The sequence below is a fragment of the Panthera leo genome, chromosome A1 (genome assembly GCF_018350215.1).
Source record: "Panthera leo isolate Ple1 chromosome A1, P.leo_Ple1_pat1.1, whole genome shotgun sequence".
NCBI lineage: Eukaryota > Metazoa > Chordata > Mammalia > Carnivora > Felidae > Panthera > Panthera leo.
In genome coordinates this window covers 165,015,377-165,042,245 of record NC_056679.1, presented here as the reverse complement: position 1 = coordinate 165,042,245, position 26,869 = coordinate 165,015,377, and the positions used below count along the sequence as shown (strand labels likewise).

The 26,869-nt window shown below is 33.7% G+C and overlaps 2 non-coding genes and 1 pseudogene across 2 annotated transcripts; all 3 read left to right on the top strand.

Moving 5' to 3' along the window:
- The first annotated feature begins 10,707 nt into the window (after positions 1-10,707).
- Positions 10,708-26,869, top strand: part of LOC122230317 — an 86,874-nt pseudogene continuing 70,712 nt past the window's right edge.
- Positions 15,771-15,920, top strand: LOC122203199. The gene has a single exon (XR_006195082.1). It is a non-coding gene; the product is annotated as a U12 minor spliceosomal RNA (small nuclear RNA).
- Positions 21,793-21,894, top strand: LOC122202753. Its single transcript, XR_006194862.1, has one exon. It is a non-coding gene; the product is annotated as a U6 spliceosomal RNA (small nuclear RNA).

Sequence of the window (26,869 nt, the reverse complement as noted above, 5' to 3'; positions counted from 1 at the left end):
CTCTTTCTCCCTCTCTACTGAATACAGTCAAAATTCCAAAATGCACTTCATTGGTTTGTCAAAAGAAGCTAAACTAATTGAGAAGTTAATGAATGTAATTCCAATATTTTTTGTAATTCCAATGTAATTCCAACTAGAAATATTTCCAAAAGAAAAAGATGATTTAGATTCACAGATTGAAAAGGCATACTATGGCCTGAGTAAATTAAGCTCAGATGGTCAGTACTAGCATACGTATGCACAAAGTTACTTATTTTCAAAGAATTCTGCTTGTTTGGTTAAAAAGACAAGAAAATCACGTTACATAAGAGTAAAAGAACAAGATGGCTTATGTTATTTTAGAGCAACATTCAATGATACAATATAGTGGAGCAATTCCAAGTAAATATCCAAAAAAGAAAGCATATGCCAAGTACTATATGCCCAGTTAGCTTTAGTTCTAATATAGTATCAACAAGTCTTTGTGAAAATACTAGAATTCAGAAATAGTTGTTACTATGAGCTCATCTCAAAGAATTTAAATCATTTTTATAACTTCCAAATAATTTGAGGTAGACATGGTTTGTATTTTATTCAAAAATTAAGGCTTAATGCGGGTTATAATTTCTTATCTAGCTAGGTTAGAAGAGGAAGGGGAAATATAAATTAGTAAACTGTTTACATCTTACAGATGAGGGTTATAGATAAATGGATACATGAAATAAAGGGATTTTAAATATACTTAATAATAAAATATTTAAATATTAAAGTAATATCATCTTAAATAGCATGGAGGGGCAGATGGAGAGGAAAGGTGAGGGACAGTAACTTTCATTTTTGTCATTAGAAAGGATTCAGGGGCACCTGGGTGGCTCAGCCAGTTAAGTGTCAGACTCTTGATTTCAGCTTGGGTCATGATCTCACAGTGAGTGAGTTCCAGCCTCACATCAGGCTCTGCGCTGACAGCGCAGATCCAGCTTGAGATTCTTTCTCTCTTTCCCCCTCTGTCTCCCTCCCTCTCTCTCTCTCTCTGCCCCTCGCCTGCTTGTGCTCACTCTCTCTTAAAATAAATAAACATTTAATTAAAAAAAGAGAAAGGATTCAATAAATACTGCAAAAAGCAATATAGGAGTCAGGTGTGTGAAGTTATGGCTGTACTTATAAATACAAGAAATAATTACAAACATTCAACTTAGGAGAATATATATGCATGCATGTACTTATAGGAAAACACACTAGTAAAATTTTCTGGGCCATGAAAATATAAAGACATGTGACAGGCCAAAGAACACAGGTAGATGACCTATTAATAAATGCAAATAGGGGGCGCCTGGGTGGCTCAGTTGGTTGAGCGACCAACTTTGGCTCAGGTCATGCATGACCTCACAGTTGTGAGTTCGAGCCCTGCGTTGGGCTCTGTGCTGACAGCTCAGAGCCTGGAGCCTGCTTCTGATTCTGTGTCTCCCTCTCTCTCTGCTGCTCCCCCGCTCATGCTCTGTCTCTGTCTCAGAAATAAATAAATAAACATTAAAAAAAAAATTAAAAAAATATATGCAAATAGATTTTAAAATCAGTAAAAGAAAAATTCATCTTAGATAATACTATTCCTACCATACTAAACTACAATAATAAACTTCTATGGTCCTAAAAATGTGACACCTACTGTTTTAAGTGCTATACTTCATCTGATCCTCATTTAAAAAAAAAAAAAAAAAGAATCAGGTGACCAAACAAAAACCAAGCAAAGAAAAACATTTGATGAGGTGTTATGTTACTTCTGTTTTTACAGATGAAGACTGAAGCACAGTGAGGTTACGTGAAAATTGCACAGTCATGTAGCAAATGAGTGGCAGAGAAGAGGCAAATAGGCAGCACCGAGGCAGCATATAAAAGTCTTTCTTTCTATAAATTCCAAAGTCTTTTGTTTTTATTTTTAATATTAGAATGCATTAATTCAACTTTTGTCAGTGTTCAGTTTTGTAATTTTACATTAAACATGGATATTTGCATGTACGTGAACTTAATATATTACTTTCTGTGTCCTCCTTATGGATACCATGGTTTTAATGCAATTACCCTGAATTTTTAAGATTTCTAATATATTTTGGATATACAAAGTTGTTTTAACAAAGTAATCTTCTAATACTAGAGATTATGGAAATAAAATTGTGCAAGCTTGAGTTTGATCTAAATCAAAACATATTTTGGAAATATGTGATAATAATATATTTATAATAGAGTACATTTTCTTAACCAATAAGCTACATTATCTTTCATAACATAAAATCCCAATCTGACCTTTGTGCATGTCACACCTATAAGCAATTCATTTTTTTTTAATAAATAAAAAAAAACATACTATGTTTTATGGGATACATGCAGGGAAAATAATGCTAGAAGTCATGATCTTACTCAATTGAAGACAAGACTGAGTTTAGAAAAGAAATTACATGAGATAAAGAATTATACATTAATGTGCTTATTTAAATGCTGATTTTCATTAATTGTGTTCACCAGTTTTAAATGTAGCGGCTATTAAGTTGTATAAACTTATGATGAAATCATTACATTGAAGACAAAGGGAAGTGCTGGCCACATCAGGGTGGGTGCAGATGTACTGCAGGTATCTCTGTGACACAGAGATGCTCACCCTTTCATGTTGTGAAGCATCCTGGTCCCGCTAGGCTTCTGAGGCCCGGCCAGGGCCCGGCATTGCCCCTCCTTTCCCCAGGAACATAAGAGCCTGGGCTTAGGAAAAAATTCTCTATTTGTGAACTTACTTCCTGACTAATATTATTTGTAACCCCCAAATCAATATATGCTGTGCAGTCTCAGACATGCACATCAGAGCAGTAACATTTTGAGTCCCCTGACACTTTCCTAGCTGACATCCAATTAGGCAACACTCTGCCTTCTTTCAACTCATAGTGTAAACAAATGTCCTTTTTTGAAGTCTATTTAGTGCCATGCTTTTCACATTTTTTAGTTGGTGATTTTGCTGTTTAGAATGTTCCCAAGCATCGTGTTCAAATACTATCTAGGGCTTATAAACTGAAGAAGGCTACCATGTGCCTTATGGAGAAAATGAGTGTATTAGATAAACATCATTCAGGTATGAGTTTTAGTGCTGTTGGCAGTGAGTTCAATGTCGATGAATCAACAGTATATTAAATAAGATGTTCTAAAACAGAAACAAATGTATAACAATAGTATATATTGATCAACTGAAAAAATGTTGTGACCAGAGGTTTACAAGAACCTGACCCTATATCTCCCTTAAGAGTAACTGCTAAGTATTCATCAGCACAGTGGACTTTATAGAACAAAACTACCACAGATAACAAGAATCAATTGTATATCAATGGGGCAGAATAGAGACCAGAAATAGTCATTATTTTCACAGTCAATTGATTTTTTTTAAATTTTTTAGTTAATTTATTTATTTTGGGAGAGAGAGAGAGAAGGAGAACATGAGCAGGGGAGGGGCAGATAGAGAGAGACAGAATCTCTCTGCTATTCATGCAGAGCCTAAAAAGGGCTCAATTTCATGAACCTTCTGTCCAATATTCACATCATGTTATATAAAAAGGAAAGTCACTGAACTTACCATTGCTGCTCCCCCTCGGTTATACATTACATTATCAATGTTCTTTATTACATTTCTGACCTAATTCATCTACCCAGGCAAAAAAAAAAAAAAGAAAGAAAGAAAAAAAAATATATACCATCTATTAGATAAAACATAAATATCAGGAACAAATATTGGCCTTTTCCTCTTCATTTATGAGGAAAATTCATCCTCCGACCTTAAATATACACTGATCACTCCCAGATTTGTATCTCTAGTCTGACACTTTCTATGAGCTATCGACTCATATTGAACTGACTTTTTGACACCTAGAATAGCAGGTGTCTCAAATTTTGCATATGAAAACAAAATCTTACTTTCTGAGCACTCCTACAAAACCCACTTCTCACACAGGATTCCCCATTCTAATAAAGCACACCATTTACCCAGTCTTCAGTGGCAAAATATAGGAGTCATGGTGAATCCCTTGCTTTGCCTATACCTCACATGAAATCCATCTTCAAGGCCTACTGGCTCAAGTTTCAAAATCAGAATCAAACAACTTATCACTAAATCTACCACTATTTCCTTAGACCAAGCTAGCTACCATCTTCTTTAGCAGAGACCATAGCAGTACTCTGGCTCCCATACCCCGAAACTTGCCAACACCCACCAAACCCAAAGACATTGCATTCTTTGGCAGAAGGTGATATAACCTTTGTAAAATATAAATCATATTTTATCCTTTCTGTGCTCAATACCATCAGGTGATCAACAAGACCTTACATAATCTACTCTCTGCTTAGCGTTCTGATTTACTTTTTTCCAACTCCTGACCCAGCTCATTCCTCAAAAACACAAGGTTTTATAACTGCAACTTAACTATGCCATTGTAAATTCCATCTGGACATTTTTGCATAGCTCTTTTTCACTTTATTACAGTTTTTGTTGAAATGTCATCTCCTCAGAAAAAATACCCTCTGTGTACTCTATCTGAAACAACTCCTCTCAAGCTTAATTTTTTAAACACTCTTATCAAAAATAAAATTATATGATTTGCTTTATTTGCTTTATGGTGTATTTCATGCTCTCAATCTAGATTGTAGATCCAAGGCCAATCCCTTCACCCCCTAAGCTTTCCTGGATATCTAGTGTTAGAGCAGAGCCTTGTTTAGGAGAAGGTCAGTAACTGAACTTTCTTATTACTTTGGTCCAATCTGACCCCAGTAATGTATATTTCTTCAGATATTTTTTGATTATATTATATTTCTTGTCTATATAGAAAATCACTGGGATAACTTTTACACAATTACCTATTATAGAAGTTAATAAAAAAAATCATCAAAAGACAAACCCTGTAAGAAACTCAATTATTTAAAAATACTTCTACAAGATTTCAAACCATATTATATTAATGCCAATATAAACAATGGAGTACTGTTTCCTACACATATTAAAAAATAAAAATTCACTAGAAAACATGTTAAAATTGAATCTAAAATGAAGGTTAAATAGATACTAAAAGCAAGGGTTTTGGAAACCCTAGCTCTAACATTTGTCTTCTTCAGAGTCTAGAGAACATTTTCCCTCAAATAAATGTTAATAATAGTTTGCTTTAAATATATATCCATATGCTTTTTTCATAAATAGTCTTCATGGGGCACCTGTGTGGCTCAGGTGGTTAAGTGTCCCATTCTTGATTTCAGCTCAGGTCATGATCTCATGGTTCGTGTGTTCAAGCCCCACATCAGGCTCTGTGCTGACAGCATGGAGCCTGCTTGGGATTCTCTCTCTCCCTTTCTCTCTGCCCCTCCCTTGCTCACCCTATCTCTTTCTCAAAAATAAAAAGAACGAAACATTAAAAAAATATTCTTCATATATGAGAACTAGCATGCATTTATTTATTTATCTTTATACAAGGAGGGTATGTACAAATAACACATACTCTTTTCACTATTTATTTTTAAATATCCACATTTTTCAGATTCTTCATATCCTGAGTATTGATCCACCTTACTCTTCGAAGGAAATAAATTTATGTACTATCTTGGCTAATTTTATTAGGATATTACAGATTATGTTTAGAAAGTGTTTGCCTATTCCTAACAATAAAGGTATATATGCCTATGTTTTCTTCTAACACTTTTGCAGTTTCATTTTTAACTTCTGAATTATTATCCACCTTGAATTTTACATTGTGTAAGTAATGAAGTGGGCATCTGTCTATATTTTTTGTTTGTATGTCTATCATGAGCCAGAAGGCTGAACCTCATGTATTAAAACAACTCATTCCCTTCTCCTCCCCAATTTGAAGTGGGACCAGACATTCACCTACCAAATCCATGTAGGTATTGGGATTTATCTCATGACTCTGTGTTCTATTTCAATGATCTTGCTGTAAAATCACAGGGTGATAGAAAATGCTTTAAGGTTTAACTGCATTTCTGACACAAGGAAATCCAAATCTCTATTAACTTTTCTTCTACAAAATTGTTCTTAGATTGTTTTTACATGTTTATTTTTTGATATATTCCTTAGAATACACTTTGTCTAGTTTAAAAATGTAGTTTCAAGTTAATTTAGGGAGAGACTATAGCTTCATAAAACCATCACTGTTGTCAAGTTTTAATTCATTATAATCAACAAAGCTAAACACTGCTCTATAAATACACTCAAAACTATATGTTTAGTAGTTGCAACAGAAAGACCCTGAACTGCAGTAAGCATTTAACTATGTGAATAAAAATCTCTGGTAAATAAATATACCTGAATACCTGAATGCTTACATAAGCATACCACGGATGTCATCCAAAAGTTTTTTTTACACATTCTCTAAGATGTTTCTTCTCAAACTGATTAGTATCAACTTCTAGATTTTTGAAATATCAGTGTTAAGTCAACACTTGATTTAAGATGTACAACATCAAGCACTAATGGACTATTTTCCTTAGTACTGTCATCTTTAGTTTTGTAAGTATTCATATTTCATGAATCATTTTCATATTCAGTATTGCATTCAATTTTAAAAGTATTCTGGGGCGCCTGGGTGGCGCAGTCGGTTAAGCGTCCGACTTAAGCCAGGTCACGATCTCGCGGTCCGTGAGTTCGAGCCCCGCGTCAGGCCCTGGGCTGATGGCTCAGAGCCTGGAGCGTGTTTCCGATTCTGTGTCTCCCTCTCTCTGCCCCTCCCCCGTTCATGCTCTGTCTGTCTCTCTCTGTCCCAAAAATAAATAAAAAACGTTGAAAAAAAAATTTTTAAAAGTATTCTTCTGATATTCTTACAGCAGGAATCACTATTTCTATCTTTAAGCAAAATACTGAGGTTCATAGATTTCAAATGTCTTGCTCAAAGGCAAAAGCTAATAGTAGCTAAACTGGAATATTACTCCAGCCTTTAGATTCCTGGTTCAATATATTTATGAACTAAATACAATATTCAGTATTATATCACATATTTTAAAGTCTGCACCTCAAAACAATTTTCATTATACTCAATTGCTCTCGGGGTGTGTGTGTGTGTGTGTGTGTGTGTGTGTGTGTGTGTGTGTGTGTGTGTTTTGGCTTGGTTTGGGAGATATTTGCTTGTTGGTAAGAAAACAAGAAAAATCTGTATTAGTGAGGAAATATGACCTTGAAAAAGTCAAGAAACCAAAATACTATTTATGGTGATATATCCTCAAAATTCATTGGTTCTCTTTAATCCATCAATAAGGTCCACTTTTCTTTTTAGTCTAGGGGAGGGGTCTAAGAAGTTTTCTTCCACTTAAGCTTAAAAGTTATAAGCACTATAAGAATAAAAGACTTCCCCATCCCAGAGGAAACAGAATAAGGTAAATAAAGTGTGTTTGCCCAATAACAGAAATTGGAAGAGGGAGGGGGGCTGAGCGAGCTGTGTTTTTAACCTGTGAATTTCACTACAATATCCATGTGTCCTGTGATTCCTCTTTTAAGAATTCTCCATCTCTTGAAAATGTTTGCTAAACAGTTTACCCAAACTTAAGAACTTTCATTTGCCTTGTGGAGGGAGAATTCTGGGAATTTTCTGGTAACCATCCTTTGGGAGGAATAAAGACAGTAAAAGTAATGATCCTTGAAATCTACTACAACAAATCACAGAAAATTGTCTCAGTGAGTTTATGAAGAAATGGAATGTTATTTAGGGCAGCTCTAGAGAAAGGATAACTTGCCACCTCAAAAGCAAGGACCCATTTCTCCCTTCCTAATCAAATTTCTTTTTGATTTGGACTTTCTTGGTCATATAGTCTTAGTTATTCCTATTCTCTGCCAATAGTGCATGAATTTAGTGTGGTCTTGGCATCTTTTTCTTTATGGATTCTACCATAAACAGCATTATTTAAGGAAGAAGGAGAGGAAAGAGTGAGAGTATTGGAGCAAAAACTGTCCCAGATAAGGTTAAGCAGGCAGTGAGGACTTTCTTCAAGATTACTGCAATTGGGAAAGAGACTAGACCTCAGACTGAGCTCAACTCGACCAAGAGAGAGAGAGAAAAAAAAAGGATTAGGGAATTTGTAAGAACTGGGATGGTACTAATCATAGGCTATCCTGTTGGCCAAATGGCCTTACTCATAGGATAAGTAAACTTTCTTCCATTTTCATAGTGGAAGGTAATTTTATAAATTGCAGCAGGGTCAAGACAGAGTGAAGCTCCTATCTCCCCACAGAAGGTGAGAGACTGGGGCCCATCTTTGATAATTAGATTTCAAAGGGATGGTTTCTGATACTTCAGAAAGACATTCCTGGGTTAAACCTTACAAGGACCTTTTGAAAGATTTACAACTCAAAGAGGAAGAGAAAAAAATTACAATTAACCAGTTTTCCAAAGCAAATGTTCTAAGAAAAGGGAGGTCTGGGGTCTAAAGTCTAGAGTCTAAAGAAGCCTCTAAAATTTAATCAGTCAAAAGGCATAATCTCTAATGGAGGTAACTCCTTCTACTTGTGTTAGTTTTTTGATAATTTTTTAAAACTTTGGTTTGGAGCAAAAGTATAATTTCCCTACCTTGATTCATGAAACTTATTTTATGTACTATTCTTTCCTTCATTTTTTTGTACTATTATCTTCCTAATCTAACACATATGTAAGAATTATATTTATTTTCCTCTGAATATAAGATTATAAACATGGAATCTCATGGTGGAAAAGGTAAAGAAGTTTTCAATTAGGAGATAGCATATAGCAATATGAGAGGCTTGTGCATTTTGAACACTGGAAATGCAAATGCTGAAACCTGTCGCTTCATTATTTCTAGTTCGTATCTGCCTATATCTCTTGGAATCTGTGCCACTCCTGAGATTGCATTGGTTAGTAACTGACTAATTGTACCTGTCATTATTAAGTAGAGATTTTATATTAACCCCTGTATAGAATGCTGGACTTTTCTGTGTCTAGGTTAACTAAAAATGATAGCTTTGGAATCAAGTCAGAAAGCCTAGTCCAATCTACACTAAGCATTATTGCTGTTAGTGTAAGAACTTACTTATTTGGAAGGGATTATGGTTTAGGCAGCCTTTCAGAATAGTAGTTAATTATCTCAAATGCAGTTTAAAGAGAAGGATATTCAACACCTACTGAGAAGAATGAAATTTCTTGAAATAAAGCACTAATCCTGGCAGCTAAAAATACAAGAGTGCAGAAGGGAAAGTAGTTGTGGAGTCTCCAAGAAAAAGCAGAAAGTAAGACATGGGGATAGAGAGGGATATATATTCAACTTGTGACCACTGGTGTTAAGTGGCCTAGAAGATTTACATTCTTCCAGAATATATTTCTAATACTATCACTCTTATATGTTAGTAAAACAACCAGCCTGAAAAAAAAAAAAAAACTATTATGCCATCACTAAGATATATTGATTATTTGGCTTATTGGCCTGACTCCTAAAGTATCAAACATATAAGAGAATTTATATTATATGAACATCTATACATGTCCAGCTTAGCTGGAATATAAATATATGTCCCAAGTATGAGCATTGTATGCCTATAATTCAGGAGTTATATCAGGGCTATGTATAGAAATGACCTGGATAATATTACCATTTACATACAGCTGAGTGCCATTCCTCGTCTATATAAGAATTTTCCAGTGGAGTCCATATTTTCAAAAAGCTCCTTAGGCTATGATAATTCATCCTTCTTATTAAGAATGACTAGTTTAAGGGGCTCCTGGGTGGCTTGGTCGGTTAAGCGTCCGACTTCGGCTCCGGTCATGATCTCGCAGTCTGTGAGTTCTAGCCCCGCGTCGGGCTCTGTGCTGACCGCTCAGAGCCTGGAGCCTGTTTCGGATTCTGTGTCTCCCTCTCTCTCTGCCCCTCCCCTGCTCATGCTCTGTCTCTCTCTGTCTCAAAAATGAATAAATGTTAAAAAAAAAAATTTAAAGAATGACTAGCTTAAGTTGGTATTGTACATAAATGCTGAAGTATGAATTTGCCAAAGAGACATTATTCAGAGTACTATGGCAAGAAACGATATGAAAGTCTTTTCCTCCCTATATATTCCTCATTATTTATGCACTGTATATTGACACAAGATATATTTATCCAAAATGTCATCAAGTTATCATAAGAACATATCAACATTCAAAAAATCTCCCCCAAGACGTTGCTGGGAAGATGGCAGAGTAGGAGGATTCTAAGCTCATCTCTTCCCACAGACACATCTAGATAACAGCCACATCAGTGCACCCAGAAAATGACCCAAAGAATGTCAGAACAGATTTTCCATACTTGATCAAAGAGAGGAGGCCACATCAAAAAAGGGTAGGAGGGGCAGAGAAAGCAGTCAGAAATCAAACTCCTATTGAGACTAACCACAGGGGAGGGACACCACAAGCACAGAGAAGGGAGAGAAGCAGACCCCACACCAGGCACACCAGACACCCCAGGGACCCCAGGCATAGGAAACCTACACCAAGAAGGCAAATCCCTATAACATACGGCTTTGAAAACCAGTGGGCTTAACTTTGTGAGTTCTTCAAGGGTTTTGCTTACCCTTGTGTACTTTAAAAATCAGTAGGGTCAGTTCTAGGAGAGCCAGAGGTTGACAGGAAACTGAGTGCCCCCTGTTTGTTATGTGAGACCACATAAAAAACAACCCCACAGAGATATAGTATAGAAGCAGCAGTATGAAAGTCACCTGGGGTAAACATGAAGATTCATGCTGGAAGGGTAGGGATCTTTAAAAGACATCTCCAAGAACAACCAAGATATCTGGTTTCTCTGGAGGCCCCACCCACCAATGAAAGCTTCTCAGGGACAATGCAGAGAGCAGCCGGCACATCAGTGGAACTGCAGCCCCAGAAAATGGGCCGAGGGCAAGCATCTGGTCTGGCTGCTGAGACCACCTAATTAGAAGAACAGAGCTGTCCCAAACTGGCCCCTTGCCAATACAGGGACCAAACCCTTGCCATAACAGGCAAAGTGTGTCATGGTAGATGACTAAACTGAAGGTAAATTAGACTAAGTTAAAATAGTAGGTGTATGCAACCAAATAGGAGATAGCCCTGTAGTGCCAGGTTCTGGTGTAAAGGAGACAGTGTGCTACAAGACACTACAGGACCTCTTTTTTTCATAAGGTCACTACCTTCAAATTAGGAGATGTAAATTACTTTTCTAATACATAGAAAACAAACACAGAGTTAGACAAAATAAGAAGCTAGCCGAATATGTCCCAAATGAATGATCAGAACAAAAACACAGCAAAAGAGCTAAATGAAATGGAGATAAACAGTATGCCTGATAGAGGATTCAAAGTAATCATCATAAAAATACTTAATGAACTTGATAAAAGAAAGGAGGATTCCAGTTAGACGTTCAACAAAGAGATAGAGAACATAAAAAAGAACAAATCAGGGGCATCTGGGAGTCAGTCAGTTGGGCGTCCAACTTCAGCTTGAGTCATGATTTCATGACCTGAGCTCATAGGTTTGAGCCCTGCATCAGGCTCTGTGCTGACAGCTCATAGTCTGGATCCTGCTTATGATTCTATGTCTTCCTCTCTCTCTGCCCCTCTCCTGCTTGTGCTCTGTCTCAAAAATAAATAAATACTAAAAAAAAAGAACAAATCAGATATGAAGAACTCAATAACTGAAATTAAAAATATACTAGAGGGAATCAATGGTAGATTTGAGGAAGTAGAAAGATTAGCAAACTGGAAGACAGAATGACCAAGCTGACCAGCAAAAAGAAAAAAGAATAACAAAAAATGAGAATAGGTTAAGGGAGCTCAGCAACACCATCAAGTGTAATAACATTCATATTATAGGGATTCCAAAAAATGAAGAAAGAGAAAAGAAGGCAGAAATCTTATTTGAAGAATAGCTAAAAACTTCCCTAATCTATGGGAAAAAACAGACATCCAGATCCAGGAGACATTAAGAGCCACCCCCCACCGCCCCTTGCTGCCCAAATAAACCCAAAGAGGTCCACACCAAGATACATAATGATTAAAATGACAAAAAAATAGACATAAAGAGAGAATTTTAAAAAGCAACAAGAAAAAAGAAGACAGTTACATACAAGGGAAACTCCATAAGGCTACAGCTAATTTTTCAGCAGAAACTTTTCAGGCCAGAATGTAGAGACATGATATATTCAAAGCGCTGAAAGGGAAAAAGCTACAGTTAGAAATACTCTACCCAACAAGACTATTATTCACCTTAGAAGGAGAGATAGTTTTCCAGACAAACACAAGTTGTAGGAGTTCATCACCACAAAACCAGACTTACAAGAAATGTTAAAGGGAATACTTTGAGGGGAAAGGAAAGAGCATAGTCAGGAGAAAGAAAATTATGAAAGGAAAATATTTATAGGTAAATATAAAGATAATAAAAACACTAGATTAATCATTTATAAAACCAGTATAGAGGTTAAGGCACAAAAGCAGTAAAATCAACTATATGTATAAAAGTCAAGGCATTCACAAAAGGATGTAAAGTATAGTATCATATACATAAAGAAGGGAGGGGTGATAAATTAGTGCTTTTAGAATGGATACAAACTTAAGTGACCATCAACTTAATACAGACTGCTATTTGAATAAGATGTTATATATGAGCCTAATGGTAACCACAAAAAATCTCTTCCACACCAACTTGGAATCATAAATTAAATTGAAACTGTTGTATTTTCTTTAAAGAAATAAATGTAGAAATTGCTAATCAAGATCTGAATGAATAAGGTCATTATAAATCAATCACAGCTCTTCACAAGAATTTTGTAATGCACTCCATAATGGATTACCTAGGAAAACATATTTAACAATAATTATACAAAACCATCCATTTACTTAAATGTGGAAGAATTTTAAACTGGATTTCATTTTTTTAAGTCCAGAGATAGCTATATATTCATTTAAATTAGGTACCTAAAGATTTATGTCCCTATGTTAAACAAACTCCAAAGTAACAAACCAAAAAAATTAGTAACATAAAAAATTCATGCATTCACTTATCAATGAATTTATTAAGCACTTAGTAAAACTTTACTTTTAAGAGTTTATACTTTGCTAAAGGAAACAGTCATATTGTCAAATTATAACATCATACGATTTATACTGTAAAGTAGATGAGGTCTGTAAGTATAAAAACAATAGATATTTATCATAGGAGTTTTGTGATTAAAAAAACTTTTTACATATACTTTTGGCTGAAAAAATAATATAAGACTCCTGCAAAGAATGAAATGTATTTTATTTCTTATTAGAAAAAAAGAAAAATTATATATAATTTAAAAAATACAGAATGCATATTAACTTATATTAAGTTATATTAATTATAATTTGTATTTAAATAATTGATACATTTAGTTGAAAAAATTGATACAGCTAAAATTTAGTTAATAGCATTTATTTTGAAAATATGGTACCATTAAATCACTTACAGTAATTCTAACAAGGATAATACATTCCTAGTGCAAAATTACTAATATTTTTTTTAATGTTGATTTATTTATTTCGAGAGAGACAGTGCAAGTGGGGAAGGAGAAGAGAGAGAGGGAAGAGAGAGAATCCAAGCAGGCTCTGCACCATCAGCATACAGTCCAATGTGGAACTCAAACCCACAAGCTGCAAGATTGTGACCTGAGCCAAACTTAAGAGTCAGAAGCTTAAGTGACTGAGCCACACAGGTACCCCAGTGCAAAATTACTATTCTAAGAATTTAAGTTTCAAAATGCAATACAGGTTGCCACATAACTATTTAGGCTGGTTTTGCAGCAGCAGGTGGAGATTTTAAAAGGAATGATGCTCAGTTGACTCTGATTCAAAGAATTATCAGAATTTCATATCCTAAAACACAATAGTTCTGAAATGTTTTTAGTCGTAGAATATGTTTTGAATAATCTCCAGTCATCTATTTTCCTGAATACTTATCAATTTGTTTTTCATTCTGTGAACATTAGTGACTCTCAAATGAACATATGTGGGATATTCAATGTCATTCATTTCAACTCTCCTTGTTTCTTTTCCTGGGGCTAAATCTGCATAAAGAGCTCAAAGGATTGTCCATTAGAAATATATGTTTTATGGAAAAAAGTATGTTTTACATTCAAAAAATGAAAATACCCACAAAAAAATTTTTAAATGTATATAATGGATTTTTTAGTGTTGGTACTCAAAAACAGGTCATATAATACTGATGATACTGCAATTTGAAGGATGTCTCAAATTACTTACATAAATTTCTATTTAAATAGAAGTATCAGGCCACAGTCCTCAAAATCAATTACGACATAAAAAGTACCCTTGAAATATGTAAATAAAGAGGTTCCATTTTCTAAAAGGACAAGGAAGGTAAAATTCAAAGAAAAAGCATCTACCTATTTCAGACACATGTGCTAGCTAGAGTAGTCTCAAGAAAAGAGACAATAATGAGATGGAAATGAAGGTTCTACAGGCAGCAAAATTAACACAGCTTGGAAATTAAAGATAACATAGTTGAAAATTTCAGACTTGGCATTGTCAATATTGAGCTTAATAGTGAGCATTATAAACACACTCATACATGTTAAGTGCTTTTAAAAATTAAAGTTTATTCAAAGTCTTTCAAGGTTAAACAAAAATATTTCATTATCAGTGAAAAGATCCCTAAGATAAATGCCAATGGCTCAAATCCAATCAAGATGAAAAAGAGAAATTAAATAGTTATAGAGAAATCAGAGTCTGAAGAAAAACTCGGAAAACTTAGCTGATGCTCTTAGTCAGTAGCATTTATTTAGGCCTCTGACACCACAGGTCTGGATTCTTTCATTAGTTTTCTAAAAGAGCTCTCAGGCTCTTTTCTCTTGACTCTTTTCTGTGACTCTTTTTTCTTTCTCTGACTCTAATTTATCTTCCACACTATCTCTGGATTAATCTCCCTTAGGTCCTTTCATTATGTTAGTGTTCAAAAGCTCTACAACAACTCCCAATTCCTTCCTAAACAGATTTAACAGCTCCTGTTTTTTTTTTTTCTTCTCCAGATTCCCTGCAATTTTTCTGCCTCCCACTTAGACAAGCCTATTTTCCACTAACCCCAACCACAGAACTTTCTCTAGAGTTGGTATCATCATTTATTTGCACCATGCATTGAACTATCATCCAAGCATTGCTCAACTTGCTTCCTTCCTGAAATACCATCCTCTTTCTTCACCAGCTGAAGCCCTTTCTACCCCCTCCTTAAACTTCAGCTTAGGTCCTGATTTATCAACACTTTGCATGTTTATTATTTACTTTGCCCTCTACTGATTAATCCCAACTCTAAATTCTTATAGAGGTATTGTTTGTTGTATGAAAATTACAATGTGGGTGTCTATTATTTTGTGTATTTCATTAACTTTCAGAGGCATGCAATCTTAAGACATCCATAAGATAGTAAGCTATTTGGAGGCTTGGATCACATCTTAAATTTTTATATTACAGGATGGATGCTGAATGGATAGAAAGGAATTCTGCCTCATTTCATTAAAAAAAAAAAAAAAAGAGTCGGGGCGCCTGAGTGGCTCAGTTGGTTAAGTGTCCGACTTCGCTCAGGTCATGATCTCACTGTTCGTGAGTTCGTGCCCTGCATTGGGCTCTGTGCTGACAGCTTGGAGCCTGGAGCCTACTTTGGATTCTGTGTCTCCCTCTCTCTCTGTCCCTCCCCCTCTCACACTCTGTCTCTCTCTTTCAAACATAAATAAACATTAAAAAAACAAAAAAATGATTCAAGGAGTCATATTAAAATACGTATTGTAGGCCTTAAACTTATGAGTAAAGAAACTTATGATTCGGGGTGATGCCCAAATCCTCACTGCTAATGTAAGATGAATTTTTGAGCTGGTAGAGGTTTTCCCTAAGGCGACCCACCTACATTTCGGGATTCCTGGGAATCGCAATCTGCCCATCCCCCTTTAACACTGAAAGAGCAGACTGGCGTGGAGGTAATAAACAAGGTTGAGCAGGTGCTTGTTTCCTATAAGTAGTAAATTGGATTAGCCCCAAGGGTTAAAAAAATACATGTTATATAAAAATGGATGCAGGGAAGAGGGAGATACAGGCTTCCAGTTCTAGAATTAGTATGTCAGGGGAATAAAAGGCACCGCATAAGGAATACAGTCAATGACATTGTAATAGTTATATAATGGGACAGATGGTAGGTATACTTGGGACGAACATAAGATATAAACTTGTCAAATCACTAAGTTGTACACCTGAAACTAATGTAACATTGTGTCAACTATACTCAAATTTTTAAAAATTTGGGTGGCTGGGTGGTTCAGTCGGTTAAGCGTGGAGCTTTTGATTTTGACTCAGGTCATGATCTCACAGTTTCCTGAGTTTGAGTCCCACATCATGCTCTGCACACTGACTGGGGGAGCCTGCTTGGGATTCTCTCTTTCTCTCTGCCTCTTTCTCTGTGCCTCTCTCTCTCTCCTTTTTTTTCTCTCTCTCTCTCAAAATAAACTTTAAAAAAATAAAAAAATAAAAACCCTATGTATAAGTACAATGAAAAACAAAATAAAAATAAGTGAAGGGATTGAGTATAAAGGCAACATATTAATTTCGTAGGGCTACGATAACAAAGTACCACAAAGTGGGTAGCTTAAAACAACAGAAATTTATGCTTTCATAGTTTTGAAGTCAAGATATCAACAGGAGCATGCTCCCTCTAAGTATAAAATCCCTCTGTGCTTCTTCCTAGTTCCTGGTGGAAGCTATCAATTTTTGGCATTCCTCAGCTTATAGCTGCATCATGCCAATCTCTGCCTCCGTTGTACATGGCACACTCCCTATGTATCTGCATCTACGCTTTGTCTTCCCACTGTGCAAAAAAGCACTTCCCTCTGTGCAAAAAAGCATTGGATTATGGGCCCACTCTACTTTAGTATGACTTCATCTTAACTAATTACACATGCAACAACCCTTTATCCAGATAAGGTCACATTCTGAGGTACTGCTGTTTAGAGCTTGAACATATGTTTTTGGAGGACACAAATTGACCCATATGAGGCAGTTAAAACTACGATTCAAATTAACTCTGAATTTAATGCATAGAATATATGCTGAGAAGTTCAGCCTGCTTGCAAGAAATAGGCAACATATTTACCTCTAAAAATAATGAGAAAACATGATCAATCACTTCATCCAGAATTTGTAAGAGTTAAGCCAACAAATTATAAAGAGAAACACAGAAATTGTGCATTGATCCTGAAGGAAATTTATCCTAAGAGAGTTGATGAAATAGAATAGTGGGTGATTTAGAAAACAATATTACCAATAAAATTATACATGATATACATGACTTTTTTATAAGAGCTTAATTAGATTTGCTTTTTCAAATTTATACAGTTCAGTAAAATTAATCATGGGAAGAATGGGAGTAATACTTTTGGGTAATATGACAGCATCAATGTATGTAGTTTCTGATGCTATACTTTAATCAAGGAATATTCCTTGATTCTAGAATATCTATTATAAATTAGAATGTCAAATTTCATGTATATCAGGTCAAAAATATTTTTGTAAATTTTAAAACTTTCCTTAATTTTAACCTTGAAGTTTTTGAGTATTTGATCTGAGATACTTCTTTTGTTATGTTATTCTTAGAAGATATCACATATTGTGTGTGAATTCTAGGAATTTCCTCTGTAATCTAAATTTGCATATCCAACTTCTTACTTGAAAACACCACTGAGATATGTCACCAAAGCCTAATGTTGACTATGTCCCTAAGGATATATGCCAATATTCTTATTTCCCACAGTACAGATATTTTTTGTTCTCCCATACATTTCCTGAACTTTCCTTGACCTGCTCCATAAGGGATGAGGGACAAGAGGGTAGCTATCCAGAAAACTATATTTGCCAATCTCCTGTATTAATGAGACTTAGTTTAGGTATATTTCTATTTTTTTTTCCTGACTTCTACTTTTTATTAACATCTTAGCTATGAGTTATATATTTTTCCTATTAAATGTCATACAGTGTTTTCTCCTTGTAGCTGTTTTGAATATTACCATTTGGTCTTTAGTTTTTAACAATTTGATTATAATACACCTAGGTATGTTTCTCCCTGTATTTATCCCACTTCAATTCAGTGGCAATGTCTTCCAAATGCTATGGGAAATTATCAGCCATTATTTTTTCAAGTATAGAATATATCTCAACTCTCTGTCTTCTCCCGCTGGGACTTTTTTTTTAACAAATTTCCACATGTACTTTATGCTTTGTTTTATTTTGTTATGTTTGCCTTCTTTGTTTTTCTTTATTTCAGTTTACATATCCTTTCTAATAATGTATTTCTGAGTTCAATATATAGCCTATCCTGTGTTGGTCTGCTTTTAATCACCTCCATGAGATCCAGTGATTTTTCTTTATATAAATACATAAACATTTTACCAATATTTTCCATCCCTTTATTCACATTATTTTTCTTTTCTGTCTTTTCTATAACATAGGTATCAAGAGTATGTTAAAGTCCTTACTAATTACAATATATGTATCATCTCTGGGCCTGCTCTTACAATAGACTATTGTATTTCTTTACTGTTTATTACTTGTTGCTGGTTATTCATATGATTAGTAATTTTATATCTCATATATTGAAGGTGATACACTGTAAAGATGTGGATTATCTTGACTTCTAATTCCCCTAAGCATATCTTTTACTCTTAGAGCATGTATCTTAATTCTAGGACGTGGTCCATATATCTAGACCAGGGCCTTTCTGGTTTCTTAACTCAAAGTCCTGGCCGCTCACCATGGTATTTCTAACTGAGTCTGGCCACAGATAGTTTTATTGATCTAGGTACCTACTCAAATCTCTCCTGATTCCTTGTGGTTATTCTCTGCTACACATCCTGGAGTTTTACTCCTTGAGTGCATAGCTAAACACTAAACCAAAGACACGAATAATTTTATATACTTTCTCGTGGCCCATTCTCTGCCATGCCTTTCTCTTTAAATCTTTGCTCCTGAAACCCAAGCCACCACAGCAGCAATGAACTATAATTTTGTTTTTACCACACAGCGATACCACTACCTCCTTTTTGAATTCAACTTACCTGCACTGTGATTTGAGAAGTTCTATCTAGTGCAATATGACAAAAAAAGAAAATAAAAGGCATATAGATTAGGACAGAAGAAATAAACTTCGTTTACAGATGTTGTGGTTATCTGTGTAGAAAATCTGAAAGAATCAACAAAAATTCCTGAAACTAATTAAGTTATTATAGCAAAGTTACAGGATACAAGTTTAATATACAAAAGTCAATCCATATCTTCTGCTTAATATTGCTATGAACCTAAGTTGCTCTTACAAGTAAAGATCATTTAAAATAAATATGCTGTTACTGGAATAGCAAAGTATTTAAGTCTTCTTGAACCTCTTAACAAAACAGACATAACAATAAATGCAGTAGAGTACTAAATATGTAAATTAATAGAACACTGAAAGCATTTTAACCCCAAGAAGTGAAGTGGTATCCTCACAAACCACAAAATTCCACTGAGCTGTGCCTAACTACAACATGTATATAATTAACTGTGTGAGAGGAAGGAGAAAGACAAAGATATATAATAGCCCTGATGCTAGTAAACTACCAACAACAATTCATTCAGAAAGCAAGAGAAGACTCTGGAAGAGAAGTCAGGTGAAGGTATCTGAGAAAATCATCAGGAGAGGAGACGTTCTGTTTCCACTGTAAGGATGAGTTTAGGAGACTTCAGGAATGTTAGACTATGCTGAGGATATAGAGGTGTCATGAATGCTTGAAACCAACCAACTGAAGAAGTTTCCTTCAAGGACAAAACCTATGCAAAAGAGAAACTGATGGGAATAAAACACACGTTAAGCAGGAGAAAGATACTATGGGACAAAAAGAAAAAGAGTTGGGGCACTCAGTGTGGAAAAGAAAGAGAGAAAGGAAATATTCTGATGATGGTTAAAAAAAAAAAAAAAAAAAAAAAAGGAAGAGAGGAGAGAGTTCTCAAAGTACCTGAACTAACTTTGTGATGCTTCACGGTAAAGCCTGAAGCCATGAAGCTATGAAAGCTACCTTAGAATATCCCCCTATCTGGAAAGATATTTTTTAAAATTCAAGAAAATTTATTTCATATAAATATTCATAACACAATAGAATTGTAGTTAATTCCATATCAACTCATTCTAGGTCAAAAAAATATGAGCCAAATAAAGATCTTTAAGATACTGAAGATATACCAAAAGAACATGCTCTCCTAAAAAAGATTTTAAACAGTGAAGCTTAGTATTTCAAAATAAACCAAATATAATTAAAATATGAAAAAAATCATAAGAACTAGAAAAAAAAGAGAAAAATAAAATTACAAAAACAAGAGAGGTTGAAAATAAGACCTCACTGAGTTCTAGAATGATTTAGAAATAAATTTAAAATAATTTCATAAATAAAAGCAAAGCTAAGTAGACAATGGAAATGAACAGGTATCATACATGATACAGTAAAAGGAATAGACAATGAAAAGTAGAATAGTAAATTTTAAAATCAAGCAAAAATTAATAGAGGCATAAAATGAGGAGGAAGTAGTAGAAAAAGTGGAGAAAGTACACACACACACACACACACACACACACACACTCCAAGTGAAAACAAAAGAACAAAGAATACATATTAAAAACCATAATATCATATAACTTTTCTGAAATAAATTAAGAATTACATCTTCATATTGAAAGAGAATATTATTTCTCAGAGAAAAGTTTTCACAAGCAGCCAAAACCAATACATATTATGGTAAAAGTATTTGATTTAAGCTCCAAATGCTTTCAGAAGGCAATTGCTTTAAGTGACTGTAAAGATAATCTAAGTACTAAACTATTTGAAAACATAAACAAAGGAACAAAAAACCCTTTAAATTCTTTTTTAAGGTAAATGTTATATTGATTATAAAACCTGATAAAAATTGCTCCAAAAATGAAATCTACAAACCAACCATACATGTGAATATTAACAAAAATATTTGATTTATAAATTTAATATTATTGCCATAAAAAAACAGATCTTTTTTTCCCCTTGAGATAGAAAATTATAAGGTTCATCTGAAAGGACAAACAAAAATAGAGAAAGCACAGAAACCATGAGAAGGATATTCTAGTTCACTCTAGATGAGATGTATTTTAGGTCCTGTATGTATAAGAGAATAAGGCATTAGAAAATGAATGGACTAAGATAGAAAATCTGGAAATAGATAAATCTGCAAATAAAAATTTAGTATATCACAAACATAGCATTAGAAATCAATGAGAAAAATATTCTTTATAATTAGTAGTGTTGGAATAGTGGCATAGCCATATGAAGAAAAAGCAAAATTATCTCCACATAGTATTAAAAGAAATATATTTAAATTCACCTACAAACTTGAAAGTAGAGAAAATAGTGTTAACTATGATTCACAAAACATAATCAATAAAGGATAAAATTAATAATTTTAGTTTGTTACTTGTCCAAAAAGTTATGACAAATAAACATTATAATCAATAAATAACAAATGACAAAACAGTGAAATATATTTGCAATGACAAATATGTCCAAATGTCCAAATGTCCAAAAAAATATGACAAATAAACATTATAATCAATAAATAACAAATGACAAAACAGTGAAATATATTTGCAATGAAAAATGTTTAAAGGCCATTGGATCTATTCATTAGTAGGACTTTAAGCTACAGTAATTTGGAATATAGACCAAGTCAGATATTCAGATATATCCTAAAGATAAAAACAAATTCAAGTTGTTGCTCAGTAGCATGCATATACTAAACTCATAATGGCAAAGAGAAGATTAGCATGGACCCTGTGAAATACTAACATGTAAATTCATGAAGCATTCCATATTTTTCTATACACTTTAAAGTGGCTAAAATGGTAACCTCATATTATGTATATTTTACCATAATAAAAATAAATAAACGGAAAAAGAGATATGAAATAATAAATGAAGCAAACTTTTAATTAAAATCATGTAGAAGGTAAAACAATAGTGCAAGACATTTTAAATGTTTTTCATAAGCTTAATTTTCGTAAAAATATTGGCATTGGGATCATTCTGAGTTTGTGTTGATACTAAAAAAAAAAAAAAAAAACAAGAAAAAGCTAGTTGGTTAGATCAATCTCAATAAGAATAAGAATGAAAACTAGACATAATATCACTTGATGTGATACAATAGGAAGCTTACAACTCCTGCTGTGAAGTATTATTAAAAAAATAGAACAAATTTGATCAGCCTTCTAAATGTAACTACTTTTTTTATTACAGGAAATAAAAAAAGTATGCAGACCACCTTAACTGATACAAAGGGAGGCAATGAGCAAATCCAGAAGGTCCCAAGTTATAGAGGATCAATTTCCTTGGTTTCTGTATCAAATAATTTATAAGGGAAAAGAAGGAGGGGAAGCTTATAAGTCAAAAATAATTTAAACTATATCAATGAAACATATCATATGTATTTTGTTTCCTGATTCAAACAAACCGTAAATTTAAAATACTATGAAATATTGAAATAAATGTGAATATTGTGTTTTTATAACATTAAAGAATTATACTTAATTACTTCAGAAAAGATATAAAAACTGGAATTAGGATTTTTAAAGTATCTTTTGATACATATTGGAGGATCTATGGATGAAATAAAGTGATATCTAGGATTTAACTGAAAAAAATAACTAAGATGGGGTGTGGATGGAGAATAGGTATAGACTTAGAGAAACATATTGACTACATTGAAACTGGATATTGGATCAATAGAGGTTTATTATTTTACTTTTCCTTTTGTATATTTATACTTTTCCATAATTTTTTAAGGTAGTACTCACATTAAAATCACAAACAAAATAATAATGGAGGAGGAAAAATTATCATTTCAAGTGATTTATAAGCTGTGAATGAGAAGAAATCATAAAAAATAATCTAAGCTTATGCATACTTTATCTTTTAAAATACCTATTTATTTGCTTCAACTCATTCCCCAATATTCTCATACTTTTTTATTTTAAATGTATATGACTAGACATATAGAAAATTACTAATCAAAAAAATGTTGGTCAAATCCTTTTGTGAGAAAGTAAGCATTTCTTGGTTTTATTTATTTATTTTTAACATCAACTAATCTTAAGGATTAGGCATGAAATGCCAGGTACTTTTTAAAGTACATTTGCTATTTACTCTCCACTAGGGAAAAATGTGACCTCATTCCATGTTCTGAATAACACAACTGTGCCCTAGTGATTAGTGCATCAGGTCTGATGGGAGAAAAACACAAGGCTCTGCATTTTTAACAAACTGCTCAGCCTTAAACTGATTATCAAAGGATTTAAAGGCAAATCATTTTTTAAAAGTCAATTGATTACACATGATTGGGTAATAAATAAAACAAATTCTATATTTATGTTACTGATGTAGAAGTAACAGTCTGCTGACAATGTATATATTTTACATTCTATTCAGGTATAATAAACATCTAAAAGTTTCCTTCCTTTTAAGCTTGCAGTTCCATATATTGGGGGACTACTGTCATTTTAACTGCTACAGTGTCAGGCTTTGAAATACTCGCATAACCACACAAAGCTCCCTTATACCTGTACGCAATCAATTCCCACTCCCACCCTTGCTTCTAATCACTGATCTGCCAGAAGCAAACTGATTTTGCCTTTTCTAGAATTTCATATAAATGTCACACAAAGCCAAAGAATATGCAGTCTTCAGTGAGTGGCTTCTTTTATATAGCTCCTGACTATCAATACTGGAACAGTTTGCTGCATCGTTGCAGAGTGACTTGATATAGTAGACATAGCACTGAAGAACAGGGCAGAAGGCCTCAATCCTGTTTCTGCCACTCCAATCTGTGAACTAGGATATATATTGTAACTTGTCTTCTCCAGCAGTGGTAGGTTAAGGAGAATATACTATTTCTCCTCCTCAAGGCTGTTGTGTGGGGCTAACTAGAGAGAATGGATACAGTGCTTTCTAAAGTACACCACACACACACAAACACACACACACACTAAATAATATAAATAAATAAAGCACAACACACATGATCAATTCAGCAGAAAAGGCTATCAGAAATAAGAGAAATGATAGTTTCAAAAAGTATTTCATGAAAGATGAATAAATGTATATTAAAATATAAATTTTAAATATTCTGCTTTTTCACTATGGAGATGGTAATAAAATGGAGGAAGACAATAAATTGTATGAAGTTCAAATAAAATAAGAAACAAAATCTAAAACTAGAATTATAAGAAGGAACAATGTTCTATCAAAGTCTAACAAAGTCCATCTAAATAAAAACAGATAGCTAGCTTTACAAATATACTTCATTCTCGGGGCACCTGGTGGTTCAGTCGGTTGAGCATGTGACTTCAGTTCTGGTCATGATCTCACGGTTCGTGAGTTCGAGCCCTGCGTCGGGCTCTGTGCTGACAGCTCAGAGCTTAGAGCCTATTTCGGATTCTGTGTCTCCCTCTCTCTCTCTCTGCCCCTCCTCCACTCATGCTCTGTCTCTCTCTCAAAAATAAACAAACATTAAAAAAAAGAGAAATATACTTCATTCTTTTAATTTTAATCACTATCTAGAATTTACATAGGACAAATTATTTGACAAATTTATAGTTATAAAATAGGACATATAACACTTGTCTTCAAGTTTCTTCTACTTTCCCTGTCAACAAGGAAAACAGGCAAATAAAAACGGCTTTTAAATAAAATTTAAGGACAAATAAAGAACTCTTCCTGCAAAATAAGACCATAAACATTATATGAAGGTTGACATTTTTAACTTAATGAGAAAAAACAGTAGTGTTTTTTTCTATTAGTTTTATTTGTTTATTTTACCTGATGTCAAGAAAGAAGATAAGATATTTACTGTCCCTACATCTACATCACTATGATGGATCTCCTTTCCTGATCCATCTTTGAAGCCTAAATTTTCCCTCTGCCTCCCTACACCCTACAGAAAAGGGAGCAACATAACTACAGTGCTACAGGCTTGAAAATTTCTGACACAAAGAGGAAACTGAGGAAAATTTATGATTTTCAAGATGTAAAAGACCATGACACTTGGAAAGGAGTAAAGAATAGATTATATGAAAAGATAGTTGGTTTGGGTAGGTTGAATTCTGCCAGTTGAAGGGAAATCCAATTGGAATACTTGAAAGATCTAGTCAGTGTGGGAATTTTAGAAGGACTAAAAAGACAAAACACTTGATTTTTTGGCTTTCTGTCCTTGTAAGTTAGAAAAATTATACAGACCTGAAATAAAGACTTAAGTGGAAGGTTTCCAAGCATTTATATGCTTTTATCCAGTAATGAAAAGGGAGAATCCTCAATCCATGCCTATAAAATGTCAGATCTCAATCAGACGTGTGAAGGATTTTCATTAATCATGGTTGTAGGATAAAAAAAGTTGATCCATTAAATTCATTTGGCTAATTAAAAAATAAGATTCATTTCCTCTTATTTTGGTCACTCTTTTCAAGAAAAAAGACAAATGTAAGAAAGTTAAATACATTTCAAATTACTGTTTAGTATAATGAGTATAGAAGTATGCAGCATACTGAACAACAGCTTTATTAGTAATGCAGAAGAAAGAGTAATCACTGAAGGCTGGAACACTGAAACATTTCAGGCAGAAGGAATTAATGTATATGACAGCAGAGTTGGACATTTAAATTAAGAAACTGAAAAAAATGAAAACTCAGAAAAATTATATAATGTGCTCAAATTTAATAGCAGGATCACAGAATGAAAGCCAAATTCTCTGATTCTATGAGTATGCTACTTGTTCTAAAAAATTAGAGCTCCTAAAATAATGGACACTTCTTTATTTATTTGTTCAATAATATTTATTACATGCCTATGATATGCTAAATTCTGTTCTAGCCAGTGCAGATAAGCAATAAGGGAAACAAAGCAGTGAACAAATAAAGTCCCTCCTTCTGTGGAGTTTGCATACTAAAGTGAGTTGAAAGACAGAACATAAATAAACAAATATATGGTATATTGTCATATAATGCTATGAGAAAATTAAAAAGGGTAAGCAGGTAAAACAGGAAAGAATTATAATTTTAATCATGATGCCTAAGGAATGTCCTTTTGGGGAACTAACATTTAAGGATTAATATAAATGAGATATTTCAGGTACAGAAACCTGGGATTACAAAGGCTTCAAGGTGGGAATATGTGAAGCATGATATATAACCAGTAAAGATATCAGTGTAGCTAGAGTAGGATTAGCCAGAGAAAGTAATAAGATTTGTTGAAGTCTGAACATTTTATGAATTTGTAGTACAAAAATGATTAAAAATGTTCTTATTGTTTGAACAGTGCTACTTACTTACAGATTAGTACATAGGAAGCACTGCATAGCACTACATAGTAAATAACACTTGATACAAAAGTAACAAATTTTCTTTCATAGTAAAAACCTAATAAACCTCTTTGAGATAGTCGTTGTCATGCTAGGCTTCACATATTGTAGAATTATTTACAGAATACAATAGATTCTTATTTCTTACAGTTCAGTTTTGTCATCATACCCAGGGTATATAACAGAACCTAAAAAATATTATTGATGTTTTAAGTTTACAATTGACTCTTAAACTCACTTTATTGAGTGAGTTGAACTCACTTTATTGTAGGAATACAGTATATAATATATATGTGGATTTTCAACTGCACAAGAGGGTGGCACCTCTATCCCCTGAATTGTTCAAGGGTCAACTATATATTGAAAGTACATCGTTGAGTTAATGAATCATATATGAATGACTATATCAGTTAGCTGTTTTTTGCTAAATATTTGCTAAACCATTCT